The 20,379-nt window shown below is 39.5% G+C and overlaps 1 protein-coding gene across 2 annotated transcripts in view; it reads right to left on the reverse strand.

The window, feature by feature from the left end:
* The window catches only part of RNF144B (ring finger protein 144B), a 191,906-nt gene that overhangs the window by 115,520 nt on the left and 56,007 nt on the right, over positions 1-20,379 (reverse strand). Inside the window, exons 1-2 of one of the 2 annotated variants that reach the window (XM_070405657.1) lie at positions 12,647-12,662; positions 11,121-11,201 (exon numbers count right to left, since the gene is read on the reverse strand). The gene's annotated coding sequence lies outside the window, so the exon portion shown is untranslated. Of the gene's footprint in view, positions 1-11,120; positions 11,202-12,646; positions 12,663-20,379 lie in introns of those variants that run through there. The other variant, XM_070405659.1, reaches the window with a different exon arrangement.

Consider the following 20,379-nt stretch of genomic DNA (forward strand, 5'->3'; position numbering starts at 1 on the left):
AGACCATGGGATATGGCCTGACACCTGGGGGCCTTCCTGCAGGGCCACAAAGGGGGCAGGGGTCATATCTGCAAGACAAAGACCCCAGCAGGATATATATAGACAGGCTCTCTGCATGTTACTTCACTCTGATTTGGAAATTATTCCCAGAGTCCACTAGTGTTAAGTTTTAATGATGTTATCCAAATTCAATAAAATGTCATGTGTAAACTACAACTTACACTTACAAATAAAATTGTACCCCTTGTGATTTTCATTCTGTTGCACTGTTTCAAATTTTAAACACAAAAAACCCCATGGTCAGAATTGAAGAAAGTAGATTTCTTCATCTGAACAATCACTATGCTCATTGTTTACTTCAAATCTACAGTTTAAACACAGAAATGTACAGTTCCATGCGGGGGTCAGAGACTCAAACTACACCTAAAGTGAGCTCAAACAATTCTGAACGTTTAGGAACTTACTCTCAAAATGAATGTGTGTGGATCACTCACAGGGGGAGAGCCGGACGCCATGATGGTTAACCCTGAGGAGAGGCCCATATAGCTAGGAACTGAAGCCTCCAACCAACAGCCTTCAAATGACGGAGGCTGCAGCCAACATCCTCACTGCAGCCTCATCAAAGAGACAGAGCCAGAACTGTGGTCCTAAAGCTGTTCCCGGGTACTGAGCCTCAGATACCGTGAGAAAAGAAATGCTTATTTTTTTTTTAAATGTTATTAACCAATGACACCCAATAAATTTGTTAAAAGTGAATGTATATATTCAGTTTAAGTGATTCTGCAAATTAACTTCCACATAGAAACAATGTGTATAAGTAACACAAGTGTTGACTTATAGCTTACCTATATATTACAAAAACTCAACAGTAACCACAGCAGGACTTAGAACATAGGCCAACAAAGAGTTGTTTTAGGGGAGAGTATTTTATCATTGACATTTGTTTAGGATTGTCATCCCATGGTAATATTAAAAAGCGGGACATTTACTGCTTTTGTTTTCATTGGGTTCACCCATGACAGGTGTGGACGAAAGGGGCCAATGCTGACCTGACAAGCTCAGGGGAGGCCTGCATGGCGGTCTTGCAAACTCAGAGACCTAAAGTAACCACAAAGGATGGTCTGAAATTAAACCATTAAAGCAGTTATGGTGGGTAGTTACGTCCTAGGCCGGTATCTTCACTGACAAGGTTAACCTTTACCTTAACTGAGCCTATCTGTCTTTTTGCATCTATGATAACATACCCTTGAAATGTCTGGATAACTTGTAACTTCCCTTTTTCTGGAGCCCCTGGGGCACAACCAAATGTGCTGGGCGCCAGGACAGATACCACAAATTCCTTCATTATCATGTTAATTGTTCCTGCACCCTCCTAAGTATATGTCCATCATTTTACTTGTTATCCAATCCCAGGGGTTTCCCCTGCTTTGCTCTATCCCACCTCCTTAATCTATCACCAATGAATTTTATGTAACCCACTTACATCCCTCCTTTAATTGCAATGTATAAATGCAGATGTAACTCGTCATTCTCCGGAGCATTATCTCAATCAGTTGAGGTTCTGCTTCCCAGCATATGTCGACAGTTTGGCTCAAATAAACAAAAATTCTTTACAGGTTTCAATGGGTTTTTTTACATCAACACAGGCCACTGGGTCATGGCCAGGGAGAAAGGCATTTTAAGTCACTTCTTGAATAAAATAGGAAATATAGGCTCACCGAATGGAGAGTAAAGAATTACAACAGGTAGAAGAACATATATTTAAACTATCCCACCCTCTCAAGAATACCAAAGTACTAGAAAAGAATCTATACTTCAACTGCAATCTATGTAACAGATGTGGCCATTACATAAAAAATTTCTATATAAGAATGGCTCAAACATAGATATTTTTCATACTTCAAGATGCAACTGTCAGTGTTATTTTTGACTGCCACCATACATGGAATAACTTATTCCCATTTTCTTAAAAAGGAGACTGAAGGACACAAAAGTAAACCTGTTCCTCAAGAGAGGCTACAAATAAAGAGATACCCCCATTGACAGGTTAAAAACTCAAACAGTCTCAGCAGGAAAACCATGACACCTGAGCACAATTCCTAACCTTGTATCTAAGTCTGTATTCCCTACTGTCACCTTAGCAATCTTGCCTTAATGCCAGTAGGCTGAACCACATGGCTGTTCATATCCCAAACAAGAGCCAATCCACTTGCGAAACCTTGGGAAACCTGACATCTGTTGGCAGCTGAATCACACCACATGGTTCATCTGCATTAACAACTGCAGTCCTGAGTGGCCTCAAATGAGATGTGCAACCTGGTGCTAAGCCAAGATTAGGACCCTGGAATAAAAAACAAGGCTATACAATGAGACACCTCATGGACTTAGCTAGCAGTCTTGTGAGCCCCAAATATTTTGCATGGCCCTGTGTTCTATACAGGTACCATATTTGATTTAATTAAATTCAATCTATTTCAATCCAAGTAATAGTTACCTCTATAACTGTACTAGACAGTGGGGGGTTGGGGGCAGGAAGGAGGGAAGTAAGTATGAATAAAACAACTCCTGTTTCAAAAGGCTCTCAGTCCAAAAGGGGAGACTGCAGGATCCCTGAGCTAAAGGTAACAACAGAATAGAAGCCCTGGTACAAAGAAGAAAGAGCTACCTGGAGGATCAAGGAAGGTTTAAAGGACAAACTGGAGTTCACCAGGCAAGAAGCAGAAAAATTGCCTGCGGTTGTACCAGTACTTGTGAATGTCATGTTGATTTACCTTGTACATGAGTACTTTTAATACTGAAGACAAGACCCATCATTCTTATTTCAACTAGACAGACACAAAGAAATTTGTAATATCTACTTCTCTTGGTACACGCATGACAAAATATTTGTGAATAAATACATTTATGAATAAACAACTCATTTACAGAGGACTTACCTTGTGCTAGGTATCACAATAGGTATGTTAGTCCCACAATATCCCCTAAACATTATGTATATTATTATCTTTACAGATGAAAACCCCATAGTTAGATCAAGGTCACCTAATCAATGGCTGAGCCAGATTTTGAACCAGGTTTATCTAATGCCAATGGTTCTAGTCTTAATCACCACTCCAGAGTTCCTCTTTTATACATCATATACACATCTAAACCAATCCCTTGTTTCTCTATTAAGTAAGAATCTCCAGTTGACACAGTCCTGTTCTCCTTTTGCTCCCCTATGGGACTAGCAGTTTCCCTCTCACAACTGCTTCCGCTGAAGCCCCTCCTTCCAGCACTAACCAAATCATACATCAGATGTTGAACTTGTAAGGGGAAGTGGAAGAAAGTTGAGTTTGCAGGACGTGGAGCTTTTTTAGCTTGGGGAGTCCCTACTTCCAAAGCCCCCCATTCTCTGAGTAGCAGAAGGAATAGAAACTGCAGCTGAAATGACTCAAGAAGAAACTTGACATAGTGTAATACCTCTGTGTGCTTCATTTCGCTTAAAGTTTTCCCAATGAATACAGTATGAAAACACAGCAGAACTAGATGGATCCAGTGAGCTAAACCCAAAGAAAATGTCCTTCCAAAGCTCAGAGGGCATGCAAATATTACCACTTTTTTAGTGCTTGTATTTTTTTCTTTAATGAAAAGGAACAGGGGAGGGGAAAGAGTCCGTCCCAAAACAAAGACCCACTGAAATGCTAAGGTCAAAAGGGAGAAGCCCACCCTTGCACCTCTTCCTCTGAGTTGATGGAGACTCACCCCTGGTTTCCCAGCCCTAATTCTCTTCCACTACATCTGACCCTTGAACACCACGGGTTTGAACTGTGCAGGTCCACTTATACATGGATTTTTTTGCAATAAATATTTTCTCTTTCTTATGACTCTCCTAATAACATTTTCTTTCCTCTAGCTTATTTGTTGTAAAAATACAGTACATAATGCAAAATATGTGTTGATCGACTGTTTATGTTAATGGTAAGGCTTAACTGTAGGCTATTAGCAGTTAAGTTTTGGGGGAGTCAAAAGTTAGATGTGAATTTTTGACTGTGTGGGAGGTCAGAGCTCCTAAACCCCATGTTGTTCGAGGGTCAAGTGTACTTACAAAAGAAAATAGTACAAGGTGGTCCACTTAATTTCCCCCATCATCTGAAACAGCTCCTAAACAACCAACTCCAGGATCTTTGCATGTGGCACAATTTTCTTGCTTTTTAAGGAAATTAAATCAAATTGTGGTTGGAAAAAGAACTAGCTAAGCATTCTTTTAAAAGTTCAGAACAGTCTAAATTATGGGTTTGGACACACAATAAAAAGAAAGTTTTGTTTTGTTTTAATCCGATTTTAAACGGAATTAGTTGAGGCTGCTGAAAAGATGAACTATATAATTACAGCAATCTACGCAAATAATACAGCCACAGTAAAGGAACAATCAGACTCAAGGACAGAGACCAAAAACCTTCTTTCCTGCCTTCTCCACTGAAGTCATTTTTCTTTTCAGTAACAGAAAGAGGAAACATAAATATTATATTGCATATTTAATGTGCAAAAACCTCTTGACATTAAATAAATTTAAAATATTTCTTATAAAATATAAATTTTGTCACTTCTTACAAAATAAATGTATCCTTTTATGGAGGAGGAAGAAGTATTCATTAAAGGGTCACTAAATAAATTCATTTACATTTATCATAGGTTTCACATGCATAAATAGTCAGGCGCCATTTAACTACAGGGATGTAACCTAAGAAATGCATTAAGTGTTTTCTTTGTGTGAATACCAGAGAGTGCATTTACACAGACGTAGATGGTACAGCCTACCACACACCTAAACTGTATGGTACTGCCTACTGTCCTAGGCTACAAGACTGTACAGCATGTTACAGTACAAAACAACATGAGGGTAAATCAAGCACAAGAGAAAATAATGCATTCAAGAGACTCAGGAAAGATGTAGGCGGCAGCTGCTGCTGACGTAACACAACATACTGTTTTACAGCAAACTTTTTTTTTTATAAGTAGAAAGAGGACACTGTAAAAATAGTGATAAAAAATATAGTATAGTAAATACATAAACCAGTAGCAGTCATTATCATGATCAAGTAGTATGTACTGTACCTAGTTGTATGTGCTATACTTTTATACAACTGGCAGCACATGGGTTTGCTTACACCAGCATCACCACAAACACGTGAGGAATGCAACGCACTACCATATTACCGTGGCTATGACATCAGTAGGCAATGGGAATTCTTCAGCTACACTACGAGTATAATCTTACGGAACCACTGTAGGAAATGCAGCCCACCACTCACTGAAGCATCGTTATGCAGCACATGACTACTAAACCAATAACACTTGTAAAACGCATAACAGGAAGGGATTAATACTGCCTTAAGAATCACTCCTATTGAAATGTCCTGAATATTAAAATAATTTTTAAGCAATGACAGCTTGTTATTAAACATTTTTAAAAGCCATGTTTAATCGCATTACTATTCCCATTTAATCTTTAGGACTGAAGATAATCTCAAAATGCACTGAATATTGGGGAAGGGATACAAAAATCAAATTTCCACAGGACAAAGGAGTCTTTTTACTATGTCATACCAGCAGAAATTTGGCATAACTGAGCAAGTGCTAGAAACAAGAAAGCCATGAGTTTGAACATTAACTTAGAAATGTTTCTCCAATGTTCACCCCTAACATCAAGATAATATCAGTATCAAAAAAATGCAATGAGAACATACATTTTTTAAGTGATTTGTTTAAATGTTTTCATTGAAACTGAAACACAAAAAGCAATGCCAGCAACTGCAGTACACAGTGAATATCATTTTAGGGAACAAATATCTAACTTGTTTAACAAGGAACCAGATTTCAGAGATAGTGAGAGAAAGCCAGACCAGTGATGCATGTTTAAGCACTTAAGGAGGGTGATTAAAGCAACAAGATTAAATTGGTATGTTAAGTCCGGCTGGTGTTGCTCAGTGGTTGAGCATCTACCTATGAACCAGGAGGTCATGGTTTGATTCCCGGTTAGGGCACATGCCCGGGTTGTGGGCTCGATCCCCAGTGGGGGTCGTGTAGGAGGCAGCCGATCAATGATTCTCTCTCATCATTGATGTTTCTATCTCTCTCTCCCTTTCTCTTCCTCTCCGAAATTAATTAAAATATACATATTTTAAAAATTAATCATTCAATATTAAAAAGCAACGTGAAGGACATAGCCCCTTTAAAGACTTGACAATAAATTTTAACTTATTCCTCATGCAAATTAGGTGGAAGACCAGGGTGTTTATAACAGCAGCAATTTGCCTTTCAAATACTAAGCAGGCAGCATTGTTCCCAGTGGCTTAAAAGTATGAGAACGACGAGCTTAAGCAAGGAATTTTCAAGTGCAAATAAAATGTGGTAAGGAACTAGAAAATGAGACATGGAAAAACTGAAAGTACTGAAGGTAATTCACTTACCAGGAAATGATATAAAAATAATCAACTCATTCAATGAAAACATAATGCAGAATTAGGTCAACAACACAGACCTAGAAACCTCCTTCCTGTCTCCGGACTCCGCACGTACTTCATTCGGTCACTGCTGGCTACCTTTCCACCAACCCGGCCAGCGTTCAGCTAAGAAAGAACAGCACTGAGTTGAAAGGAGGCCCGTCCTCCTCTGAGTGTCAACGTGCGGAAGCCCACGTGGAAGCCTTTACAGAGTCATGGCCACGAGATCTGGGAGCTGGAAGTAAACGAGTGAGTACAGCTGAAAAGAACATAAACTGCCTCCACAAAGGACTTCTGTCTCCACTGCTTGACCCAGAGTCAGTGCTGGAAACTTCTTCACCAGAAAGTCGGGAAAGGAAGGAGGGCAGGAGGCTGCAAAATACAGCCCTCCCCATTCCCTTTCAAGACTCCAGGTGGGCTGGGGCCCTTAGGTGTTTGAAATGACGGCTTCTGGGTGGGCATGGAGGTGTCCCACCTGGTCCCTGCTAAGACTGGCAAGAGCAAGACCGGTTCCTCTGCCCTTCTCCTCTGAATTCCAGGCTCCTCTCTCTCCCTCCTTCTCCTCAGGAGCCAGGAGCTCAGGTGATATCCGAATAAGCTGCCATGCATATGCTCCAAAGCAGGGGTCCTCAAACTATGGCCTGCGGGCCACATGCAAATACAAATATTGTATTTGTTCTCGTTTTGTTTTTTTACTTCAAAATAAGATATGTGCAGTGTGCATAGGAATTTGTTCATAGTTTTTTTTTAAACTATAGTCCGGCCCTCCAACTATCTGAGGGACAGTGAACTGGCCCCCTGTTTAAAAAGTTTGAGGACCCCTGCTCCAAAGCCTCCGCCTTATGTTACTCTGCACTCCAACCCCAGAATTCCCACTTGCTTAGCTCACCTGGGAGTGCTGGAGAATGATCTGATGACACGAAGTCCCATTAAAATATGCGTAGTTGACAGGCCTTCTTCCCACCTCAACTCCGCACTCTCCCTCGCTATCAAATCAAGTCAATCTCCCAGGCCCTGTATGTTAGGTGATATAGAGAAGGAATCTGGGGATAGGTTGGGGGTGAGAAGTTTGTTTTTCTGTTGCCCCATCCATCACAACACTTGCTAGCCTCGGAAAATGACAAGGCAGCAGCTGGGTGGCAACTCAGAACTTCTTCCAGGGCAGGAGGACTACACCCCTGCCCTGCTTCCTCCCACCACCATGCACGGAGGGCAAGCCCAGACCACCTCATGCCATCTCCTCTCCAGTCTTGTACTTGAACAAAGAAATGGAATTCTAACACATGCTACGACATAGATGCACCCTGATGAGTGACACAGATGAGCACATTATGCTAAAGGAAAGAAGCCAGCTACAACAGGACAGATCCTGTATGATTCCACATATAGCAGTGTCTAGCACAGGCAAATTCACTGAGACAGAAACTAAAACAGAGGTTAACAGGGGCTGGAGGAAGGGGAATGGGGAGTTTCTATTTGAAATGAGGAAAAAGTTCTAGAAAACAGGCATACCTCAGAGATATTGCATGTTTGGTTCCATACCACCGCAATAAAGCAAGTCATAATTCTTTTTGCTGGTGGCTGGCCCTGCCTTCAATTTGTAAAAACTGCAGCATCTGTGATGCGCAATAAAGAGAAATGCAATAAAACAAGGTATACCTGCAGATGGTGGTGATGGTTGCACAACATTGTGAATGTACTAATGCCACTGAATTGTACACTTAAAAACGGTCAGTTTTATTTTGTGTCTATTTAACCACAATTTCAAAAGTTACAGCAAAACAAATACAAAAAGAAAAATTAGCAAAGGGAGACAACCTCACACACAGCTCCCCCACCTCCCACCTCACCCATCCCTCACTGACACCAGCTTTAGTCCTGGCACTTCAGTGTCTGTCTGTCTTCTCTGGTTAGGGTTCCACCCAAGGAAGCCTGCCTCCCAGAGCAGACAGACAGAGAGGCTTGACTGTTCCTGATTTGCTGTTACAGAACAGAGCTGTGGAGGGGCTCAAGCAATGCCCCTGCCTGCATGTTACCTATTCTCTCAGGAAGTGGACCCCATTCTTGTTCCCCTTGCTCTCTATGCTATCCCTGCGCTGAACTCCCAAGGTTGGTTAGTGGGTGGCCTTGAATCCATATTCATTATTTTCAGGTAAACCTCCATGTGACCCAGGTAAATCCATTCCCGCTTTGAGTAGACTCCACCGGACCCTTGGGAGCTGGATGGATGCATCAAATTATTGAGCTAGCCACTAGGAAAAAATATGGAGTTTTCCCTCTTCCTTTCTTTACCGTGTGCTTAGTATCTTTGTAACACAATAGTTATTCGTTCATTAGATATGATTCACTAATTATTATGCCATGCAGCTATGTTGTACAGCATAATGGTTAAGAGCATGTGACTGAAGACTAACTTCTATGCACTAGTGTGTGACCCTGGGCAGTCTTCTCAACTCCCAGTGCCTCCGTTTCCTCATCCATAAAGTGGAGAGAATACTCATCCCTCTCTCATAGGATTCTGATGTACATTAAATGTGTTACACATAAAAGGTTTAGGAAAAATACCTGACATGTATTGAGCACTCACAGTGTCCTTCCTCTGGTGATTGGAGTCAGTCTAATACCCTCAATCTTCAATGATCATTGCTGATGTGTGACATTGTTTGTTCCCAATGTTTGACACTCTTGACCCCACAAGTCGAGGAATGGGGTGCAAGAGAATGACTTTCCTTTTTACTTTATAATTCTCTCTACAGTTTTTTCACCACTTGTATTACAGAGCCAAAATGCCAGTCAGCCATCTGGCACATGCTAATCGAACCAAAGCTCTCTACCTCATTAGAGTTCTCAAGAAAAATACTCTTTTTTAAAACTGTAGGATCCAAACCTATAAGCAGAGGGGAACAGAGATGAGGAGCAACATTTGAAACTCTGGTCTAGCTATTCGTTTCTCCACCCGCTAGACTTCACAATTATGTGAACCCACAAATTCCCTTTTTTGCATAGGCTAGTTTCAGTCACTTGCAACTAAGAGAGTCTTGACTGATAATCTTGAAAATGATGTCACTGAAAACAACAGTGGTTATACTAATATCCATTTGATTGCTCTCTTCCCCCAGTGTTATTTCTGACATACTTTTTTAAAATCTTCACCTGAAGATATTTTCATTGATTTGAGAGGGAGAGAGGGTGGGAGGGAGAGACAATGATGTGAGAGAGAAACACTTATTGATCTATCAGTTGCCTCCCATATGGGCATCCCACAACCTAAATGTGTGCCCTTGACTGGAAGTCGTACCCACAACCTTTTTGGCATATAGGATGGCGCTCAGCCAATTGAGCCCCTTGGCCAGGCTGTTTCTAACATACTTTTAAAGAAGAAGAATAAAATTAATTTGCAGCTAAATGACTGAGGAAATCATTGCACTCTGAAGATTCTCTAAGGAACAACAATAACAAAAACAGAATTCACTATCTTGAATTCAAGCCAGCCTGTTCATCAAAGACTTTATGAAGCATTAAAAGAACCTTCCACACTCATTTCAGCAACTGTAGCTCCTGGCGCAACGAGGCAATCCCTACAGGGTTGATAATAGATGGGTTGAGTCTTCCTGACACCAACCTCCTTAGGCTTCCACTTGTGGTCTCCTTGCAGACTTGCCTAGTTGCACCCCCTGCCCAAGTCCCCTGGAGTGAGACCCATCAGGACTCCTGTCTTACACCCTGCTTTTTGGTGTAGCCTCTGTGTCCTTTCCTCCCCTATCACCGCCTGCTCCTCCCAAGATTCAGTTCAGACATTATGACTCATGAAGAAATTGTCAAGATATGAACATTCCCTTTGGGATCTCCTGAATTTTGATTTTCACTATGAAGTGTGGAGAAACTTCAAGATGTAAAACAAGTTATCACCCAAGAGTTACTAACTAAAATGAATGGACATTTGAAGTATGAACACACAGAGGTATACCTGCAGACACAGATGTGCAAATACATGCACACATGTGCACACAGTCCCAAATCCACACAAAGTCATGTAAAAGATGAGTAAAAAGTCTTACAAATTTAGAATGAATTTGCTAAGAATCACTTTTTATGTGTGTATATAAGACAGGAGTCATCCATCCACCAACCAAATTATTTTCCTCCCAACAGAGATGGATGTTGCCAACATTTCATTTTTCCATGCAAAGCATACATCATTCAACAATGTGTTTGTTTTATAAGGAAACTCAGTTAACAATGTCAGAGCATTCTTCAGGAGTTAAAAAACTGTGTAGCAACAATATTAAATCAAACACCAGATCACTAAACATGCTGGCTTTAATTATATGAGGGCAGATGGGGCTTACATCTATCTGGCAAATGTTTTTCTCATTTGTTTTCATAACACCAGAAATAGACTAATTAGACTTAATTTTAAATCTCACATAATTTTTATCCCCTTTCACTTTCTATCTAGTCTGAATCCTAGCCAGAAAGTCAGTGAAATATAAACATCTGACCATCATTTTTGCTTCAAGGGACACATGAGGTTGGGCAGCAGTGCCTGTGTGAGTATTTTCTAGTAACTGACAAAAGCCACCTGTTTCTAATGCAAAACGAGCCACGGTAAGGAATTTGATGGGAACCATCTACCTGTCCTCTTTCTTCTGATCCAGTCGTCACAGAGTCTCTGGTTTCATAATTTGAGTTGAAGATAATTTCTAGACATGACACCTATGAGCAAATGTAAATTAAAAATTAATCACAGTTAAATATAAAGCTCAGGATTCGAGAATTTCAGACTTAAAAAAGACTTAGCAGTCATTTAGTTTATTAACAGACATATCCAGAAAGATTATAAAATTTGCCCAAAGTCACAGAGGTGGGGATAGAACCGCAGGTGCTAGCTCAGTTGTCAGGTCAAACATTTTCGTCCACTGTTTATACCGTTTCCCTAAAGACTAGAGTATTTGCCTTAATAATCCACTCTTACTTGTCAAAAAGTTTAAGAACAGTGGGCGCCACATGCACACAAATGTCACCCCAATACATTCAATTAAAGAAATAGGGTTATCATAACCTTTAGCATGGGGTGGTATGGAAACAAGCAAAACATTTGTATTAAATTTGTTCATGTTCTTAGAATATCAAAATCACCTGATGTGAATTTACTATTTTATTATCATTTTAAAGGTTTATAAACTATTCACTATTGAAATTTAGTAACATAAAGTTGGTACTAAATGTTACCTTGTAAATTAAAGCAGAATTCTTACAGTCTAAAGCGCCCTCTAGTGTTCCTATGTAAAAACTTCTTTTCAGGTAAAGGGTCATCCATTCTAGAGTCCTTTTTGCCCTGGACTGTGCTGGTTTATTTAGGTCTGTGCTTGCCATCCTGTTTGGTTTAACATTTGCCTTGGTATTTTCACTTTGATAGAGAATTACTATTAATAGTTGCATTAAAAGAAGCTGGGGTTGGTTGAGTAGTCCTCCACTTTATATTTCCAAGTTTCCTCCGCAGTCTTGTCCAGTACTGTAAGCACATAAGCAGTGCTATGGACTGAATGTTTGTGTCCTCCCTAAAAGTTTTATGTTGAAGCCCTAATTCCCAATATGGTGGTATCTGGAGGTGGGACTTTGGAGAGGTAATGAGGTTTACTTGAGGTCATGAGGATGGAGACCTCACAATGGGATTAGACCCCTTATAAGAGGAAGAAATCAGAGCTGCTGCTCCCGCCCCCCATCCCACCACACCCCCACCCCCCGCCGACACACACACACATTGAGGAAAAGCCAGGTGTGACATAACAAAAAGATGGCCATCTGAAAACCAGGAAGTAGGCTCTCTCCAGACACTGAATCTGCCAGCACCTTGATCTTGACCTTCCAGACTCCAGATATATGTTGTTTAAGCCACCCAGCTATGATGCTTGGTTAAAGCAGCATGTGCTAAGAAAAGCAGCAGAGATGTCACTCTAACGAAGGATAACCAGCAATGACCCATTTCTATTTTCCCCAATCCTTTCCAAACACAATGGAACCACTGCTTCCTTTTCAAGATAGCAGGGCATTTACTTACAAAAGAAAATGCACTCGCCCTAACCGGTTTGGCTCAGTGGATAGATCATCGGCCTGCAGACTGAAGGGTCCCAGGTTTGATTCTGGTCAAGGGCATGTACCTTGGTTGCGGGCACTTCCCCAGTAGGCGGTGTGCAGGAGGCAGCTGATCGATGTTTCTTGCTCATCGATGTTTCTAACTCTCTATTCCTCTCTTTTCCTCTCTGTAAAAAATCAATAAAATAGGCCAGAGAACCAAGATGGCGGTGTAAGGTATAAACCTATACGTGCTGCCCCCCACAACAACATTAAAACTACAAGTATAAGACAAAGCAGCTATCATCCAGAACCACGGGAAAGCTGGCCGAGTGGAAGTTCTACAACTAGAAGGAAAGAAAAAAGCAGATTGAGACTGGGTAGGAGGTGCAGAGGCGCCAAGAACAGAGGTACAAAGGTGCGCGGTTTTTTTCAATCAGAAGGGGATACAAGCTCTCGAATACACTGAACTCATTTTCAGCGAGACTCTGGGGTCCCAGACTCCTACGGGGAGAAACTGGACTGTCTTGCAGCGGGTCGGAAAGCAAGGGTGGCTTTCTCACAGAGCTGCTCACAGGGATCATTGTTGCTGTGGGGGCGCAGGATTCGGGGACACAGAGGGACTTGGGATGCAGAGACGAAGAGTCATGGAGACGGCTGACGATAGCCATTGCTGTTTGCTCTGCCCTGGTGATTCTCTGAGACCCCGCCCCACTCAATTTACATCCCCACTCAAGCTGTGCCCAGCAGCACAAAGGAATCACCTGTGCTTTTGCAGCCTAACCTAATAAAATGCAGCTGGGTCAGAGAGCTCCAAAATTTCCAAACCCCAAACAAAGAGGAGAAATCTGCTGATACGCTGTAGCTCCTGCTGGGTGGACTCACACAGTGGTTGACTTGGAGATCCAGGAGCCAGGGTACCCCTGGCCAGATACCAGATTTCAACTACTCACATCCATAAGGGACACACTCAAGAAGCAGACTCAGTGAGCACCAAAGCCCCAATGAAGCAAGTCCTACCCCATAAGGGTGTCTCCAGCACAGCAGTTCTTCTTATAGACACAGTGGGTCCTCGCAGTCAGCCAAAAATGTGGAGACAAAGAAACATGTCACAAATGAAAGAAATGGAGGAAAGCAAACTAATGGAGGACATAGAGTTCAAAACCACAGTTATAAGGCTACTCAAGAACCTTCTACGAACGTCCGAGGAACTTAGTGAGACCTTCAAGGATCTTAATGAGAATGCAAAAAAAAAAAAAAAAGGAAAAGGACCAGTCAGAAATTAAACATACACTGACTGAAATTAAAAATAATATACAGAGATCCAAAAGCAGACTAGAGGATCCCAAGAATCAAGTCAAAGATTTGAAATACGAAGAAGCAAAAAAACACCCATCCAGAAAAGCAAAATGAAAAATGAATCCAAAAATATGAAGATAGTGTAAGGAGCCTCTGAGACAACTTCAAATGTACCAACATCCGAATTATCGGGGTGCCAGAAGAAGAGAGAGAACAAGATACTGAAAGCCTATTAGAAGAAATCATGACAGAAAACATCCCCTACCTGATGAAAGAAATAGACTTACAAGTCCAGGAAGCGAAGAGAACCCCAAATAAGAGGAATCCAAAGAGGACCACACCAAAACACGTCATAATTAAAATGCCAAGGGCAAAAGACAAAGAGAGAATCTTAAAAGCAGCAAGAGAAAAACAGTTAGTTACCTACAAGGGAGTACCCATACGATTGTCAGCTGATTTCTCAACAGAAACTACGCAGGCCAGAAGAGAGTGGCAAGAAATATTCAAAGTGATGAATAGCAAGAACCTACAACCAAGATTACTCTACCCAGCAAAGCTATCATTCAGAATTGAAGGTCAGATAAAGAGCTTCATATACAAGAAAAAGCTAAAGGAGTTCATCACCACCAAACCAGGATTATATGAAATGCTGAAGGATATTCTTTAAGAAGAGAAAGAAGAAGAAAAAGGTAAAGATAAAAATTATGAACAATAAAGTGACAACAAATAAATATCTATCAACAAGTGAAACTAAAAATTAAGTCAGAATAAACTGGTGAATATAATAGAATCAGGGGCATAGAAAGGGAGTGGGCTGACAATTCTTAGAGGGAAGGAGGTGTGGGGGGTGCAGGAAGAGACTGGACAAAAATCTTACACCTATGGATGAGGACAGTGGCAGGGGGTAAGGGCATGGGGTGGGGTGGGAACCAGGTGGAGGGGAGCTGTGGGGGGAAAAAAGAGGAACATCTGTAATAATCTGAAAAATAAAGATTTATTGATTTAAAAAAATAAAGTAAAAAAATCAATAAAATATATTTTAAAAAAAGAAAAGAAAAATGCACTCAAGCAGGAGCTGCCAGGGACAGCGAACCCCTCCAGCCTCTGAGAGAATACCCTGATGCCCTGTGCCCTTGGGTTTACCAATGAGGCATGCCATGCCCATGCTCAGGCCTACAGAATGTATGGAGCTGCAAAGGCACAGCTGGTGGGGTGAGTGGGAAAGGTGGGTTAGAATATTCAAAATGTTTTCAGGGAAAAGAGGCCATGAGTGCTGCCTTAGAAGCATATAGAGGCCAATCTAAACACTTTTAACATAATGATTTGGTCATTTCTTGTATGCTGTATATCTACAATAACTAACTATGTTGTTATTTGGTGAATAATAATAACATGATGCTTTTTTATTTTGTAATAAACTCAAAAATGGAAGTCCACATTTAGTTAAACATTAAGTGCTGAATTTCCAATTCCCAAGTAAGTTGATGAATGTGAAGTTGCACAAAATGTCAGCATTTGCCAACCTTCATAGCCATAAGGGACAAAGTGATATCAATTACCGAGTGAAAACCCCAACAGACAGATCTGCTGAAGAAGCATGATAATGGACAACCAAATGAATTGCTATTTTGAGAACCCTGGACTTGAAGTTTATGATTTATCACATGCAGCTGTAGAGGTGCTTACATAACATTTACAGCCAGTGATTGCTCTTCTAAATTGACTTTGCCATCTTTTTCACACAAAAGTTCTTAGTTTATTAATCCTTTCACGAAAAATCTGCACAATCACCACATAAAGTCACTGAAGAATTTTTCCTCCTCTGTTGTCCCATCTCCAGCTCACTTTTACCAGCACCAACATTGACCTGTGCAGCCCCCCTGACTTCCTTCATTCTGTTCTGCATTTCTTTTGCTGTTTTCTTAAGGTGGTGGTCTTCTCATACAGGCCATGTCTTGCATATCTATGTTTGGGTTCATTTTTCTCTGTGTAATCTAAGGATTCATAAATCATGCCAAAGCCAGTGGTCTTGTCACCACCAAATGGGTTCTGAATCCAAACACAAAGATGACATCTGGTGTGGTCTTATATGTATTGGCTAGTTTTTCCCAAATTTCTATCTCAGGTACTATTGCCTTTCCAGGGTGAAGGACACCAATGATCATTTGTTTCCACTGAAGTAGTCTCTTGGTCATGAACTTCCTGGTCTAGATAGTTACTGTGTTGTTCATGATGAAGGCTGATCTTCAAGCAACCAGGGAAGAAAACAACTTTGCCAATTTTTTATTTCAGGTTCTAGTGTTCATGTACAAAAAGTGAAGCAAAACCTATAATGCATTTTGGTAATGAAAACAGAAATGGAGTCTGATTAAGCTGAAACACCTGACATTATTGTGAATCTTCCCATACATTTGGTTTAAAATATGAACTATAAATACTGTGATAATGCTGTATAAGCTTGTCGGAACATTGTGTATGTTACTAATTTAAGATGTCTAATTTAAAATTAAAATATGAAGCAGAAATGTAATTGGAGTTGGTTAAAGTGTAAATGGAAGTCATAATTTCACTTAAAGTTGCATTATATACCAATTGAAATAGAAGCTGTATTTGTTAAAATTTATAAATTTTGAATATGCCAAGTATTAAACTACAAAATTTTTGTAATGAAGCTGATGTTGAACTAAAAACAAACAGACAAAAACCATATCAGCATGGCCACTCTAGACTGCTCTCTTAGTAGTCCAACATTAATTGGGACTACTTAGTAAATCAATGTGTCCTATCAGTGGTATTGAACTTTTTCATAAATGAGTCTTCTAGATTTGGGGTGCATTTATTCAACAGCAGCTAGGAAAAAAAATTTTTGATTGGCAAAGGATTTTATTGATGTTTTTCTCCAGCAGGTGGAAATCATAACAACATCATGTAATGCAGGAAGCAGTTGCTAAGTAACCATTTCAGTGTTTTAAAAAAAAATCCAAACAAATCTTCCTTTTAAATGTCTGAAGCATGTGAAAAATTAGATAAACTCTCCATACAACTTTAAGGAAAGTCATACAACTTACAAAAATTACATTATTCTTTTTTCCCCAATAGCAGTTAGAAATTTTAATTAAAAAACTCAAGGAGCACCAGAAATCTTCAGCTTTTGAGGCTTTGGAGAATTACGACTATTGACAAACAAAGCTTGCAAAAAGGAAGACACTGAAGCATCCCAACTCTAGCAGAGTGAACAAATTAAATGACAGACATCAAGTCATGTCCAAGGTGTAATATTGCTCTTTGGAATAGTAATATATCCACTTGTGAGGAGAAACTTTTATAATGCCCAGTGGAATGGAACAAAATTAGGAGTGCCTTTGATTTCGTAGCATCCCAGTTGGGGAAACATCAAAAGAATCACATCTGGAGAGAATTTTTTAAAAAATATATTTTATTGATTTTTTACAGAGAGGAAGGGAGAGAGATAGAGAGTTAGAAACATCGATGAGAGAGAAACATCGATCAGCTGCCTCCTGCACATCTCCCACTGGGGATGTGCCCGCAACCCAGGTACATGCCCTTGACCGGAATCGAACCTGGGACCCTTCAGTCCGCAGGCCGACGCTCTATCCACTGAGCCAAACCGGTTTCGTCATGGAGAGAATTTATTTGATGAATTTTGTCTTCTAGAAATGTTTGTCAAGAAAATGTACTCTGGAGGCCAAAAAAAGGGGGTATCAAGGATTATATTTAAGCTTCTTATACATTTTAATACAAAAATATTAAAATTGAGAATATTCTCCAATTCACAGAACTCACTCAGTTCTTGCAGAGAGATTATGTTTCTCAAGTAAAAATATTATGGTTTACAGAGACAAGTTAATTGAAGGTGTCAATTTCAATTTTATTTAGACATGGAAATTAAAAATAATATGCCAATATTAGAAAAAAGGCATTTCTTCAGAAAAACGCCAGTTATGTAGTAGTAGAGCCAAATATAACTAACAAGCTGACTAAGTATATAAATATTTAACAAAAATAATCATTCTACTTATTTTTAATATATTTATATTGTCAAATAATACAATATAAAGGTGGTGGGGTTTTCTTAAGCCTTCCTTTATTTTATTTTATTTTATTTTATTTTATTTTTTAAAGTATTTGTTATCGCCCAGCTGGAGTGGCTCAGTGGTTTAGCGTAGACCTATGAACCAGAAAGTTGCAGTTCGATTCCCAGTCAAGGCACATGCCTGGGTTGCAGACGTGATCCCCAGTGTGGAGTGTGCAGGAGGCAGCTGATCAATGATTCTCTCTCGGTTGTGAGGACCTAGGGGTCGGGGGGAGACAGAAGTGGGCTGGAAGAGGTTAATGGGGGGAAAAGGAGGACCTATGTAATACTTTCAACAATAAAGATTTTTTAAAAATTATTCTCTCATCATTGATGTTCCTATCTCTTCCTCTCCCTTCTTTTCTGAAATCAATAAAGATATATTTTTAAAAAATAAATAAAATATTTGTTATTGATTTTTTAAAATATATTTTTATTGATTTCAGAGAGGAAAGGAGAGGGAGAGGTAGAAACATCAATGATGAGAAAAAATCATTGATTGGCTGCCTCCTGCACGCCCCACACTACGGATCAAGCCCACAACCTGGGCATGAGCCCTGACTGGGAATCAAACTGGCCACCTTTTGGTGCACAACCAATGCTCAACCAACTGGGCCACACCAGCCAGGGCAATATAAACGTTTTCTCTTTTTTAATTTTGCTTTAATGTACATATTTTTTTAAGAATTTCATTTCTACAAGGTTTAACTATAAATATTCTGTAGATTTATCCATATAATAAAACTAAATTTTTAGTATATAAATTTTTAAATTATATAATATGTACATTATATAATATGTATCATTTTAGCATTTTATTTCCTTTCTGAAAGTGTACTGGTTTGGACAAATAGCTACCATTTACCAAGTTTACTCTTTATCAGGAACTGTGCTCAAATTGCTTTATCAATTTAATCTTGACGCATACCCTGAAGGGTAGGAATTATTATCTTCATTTTATCTGATGACAGTAAGTGGCAGAGTGAGGATGTGCACCCAGACATCATGTTTTGCTACCTCTCTCCCTACATTACAGGATCACTACTGACCTACCACAGACAATGTGCTTCTAGTTAATGACCATGAATTTGGTTGCATCATGACTTCTGACCTCATCGCCTCCTTGTCCAATGCAGTATATTCTTAGAATAGCTGGCACATTTAAGGGCCAGACTACAGCTGCAAACCTGAGCAATTAAGTGCCTGAAAAGAACCTGGGAGAATTACATTAACCTATGTCTTTCAAAGCATGGGTGACTTTTGCATGTGTAATCTCTGGTTCTGAAAAAAAAAAAAAATTTTGCATTCAGTGGTATCCTATAACACAAGGATGATCCATAATGGAGAGCTCTTACATTAATGTGAATTAAATAATACAGTAATGTGCCACATAACAACTTTTGGGTCAACAGCAGACCAAATATACAATGGTGGTCCCATAAAACTATAATGGAGCTGAAAATGTCCTGTTACCTAGTGACATTGTAACTATCGTAATTAACATCACAGTGCTACCTGCTTGCAAAATAAATATATGACAAAATAAGAAGCAAACCACATGGGATAGTATTTCTGAAAAGAGTGACACCTCCTCAAGAAGAGCCTCAGGGGGGTCCTTCAGGAGGGGTCCCAGAAGAAGGCACTGTTATCATAGATGACAGCTCCCTGTGTATTACTGCCCTGAAAAACTCCCAGAGGGACAGGACGTGGAGATGGAAGACAGTGATATCGATGATCCTGACCCTCTGTGGGCCTGGGCTACTATGTGTATTAACTCATAACTAGTTAATAAATAGTTTTTAACAAAAAAGTTTTTAAAATGTAATTTTAAAAATAGATAAAAGTTTGTAGAATAAGGATCTAAAGAAAATATTTCTGTACCGCTGTACAATGTGTTTGTATTTTAAGCTAAGTGTTATTACAAAAGAGTTGACATTTTTTAAAAAACTAAAAACTTTACAAAGTGAAAGGTTATAGTAAACTAAGGTTAATTTACTAATGAAGAAAAAAATTTTTTCAAGAAAAACGATTTTAAATATATTAATATTACATGTAATAACATTCAGGAAAAACAGATTTTAAATATAATATTACCAAAACAGTACTAACATAGTATAATATCACAAAAGTTGTAGGAAATATTAAAAATATGCAAATAACAGGATTACTTCAATTATAGTCTAAAATATTTTTTTCCTCTGGCTCTATTTTTGTTCATCAGTTTATGTTGTTCATTATATTCCACTAATGAGTGAGATCATGTGATATTTATCTTTCTCAGACTGGCTTATTTCACTTGGCATAATGCTCTCAAGGTTCATCCATGCTGTTACAAATGGTAAGAGTTCCTTCTTTTTTACAGCAGCATAGAATTCCATTGTGTAGATGTACCACTGTTTTTTAATCCACTCATCTGCTGATGGGCAC

This window comes from Myotis yumanensis, unplaced genomic scaffold (genome assembly GCF_028538775.1).
Source record: "Myotis yumanensis isolate MYYU_CA2020_CCGP unplaced genomic scaffold, mMyoYum1.0.hap1 SCAF_2, whole genome shotgun sequence".
NCBI classification, from domain to species: Eukaryota; Metazoa; Chordata; class Mammalia; order Chiroptera; family Vespertilionidae; genus Myotis; species Myotis yumanensis.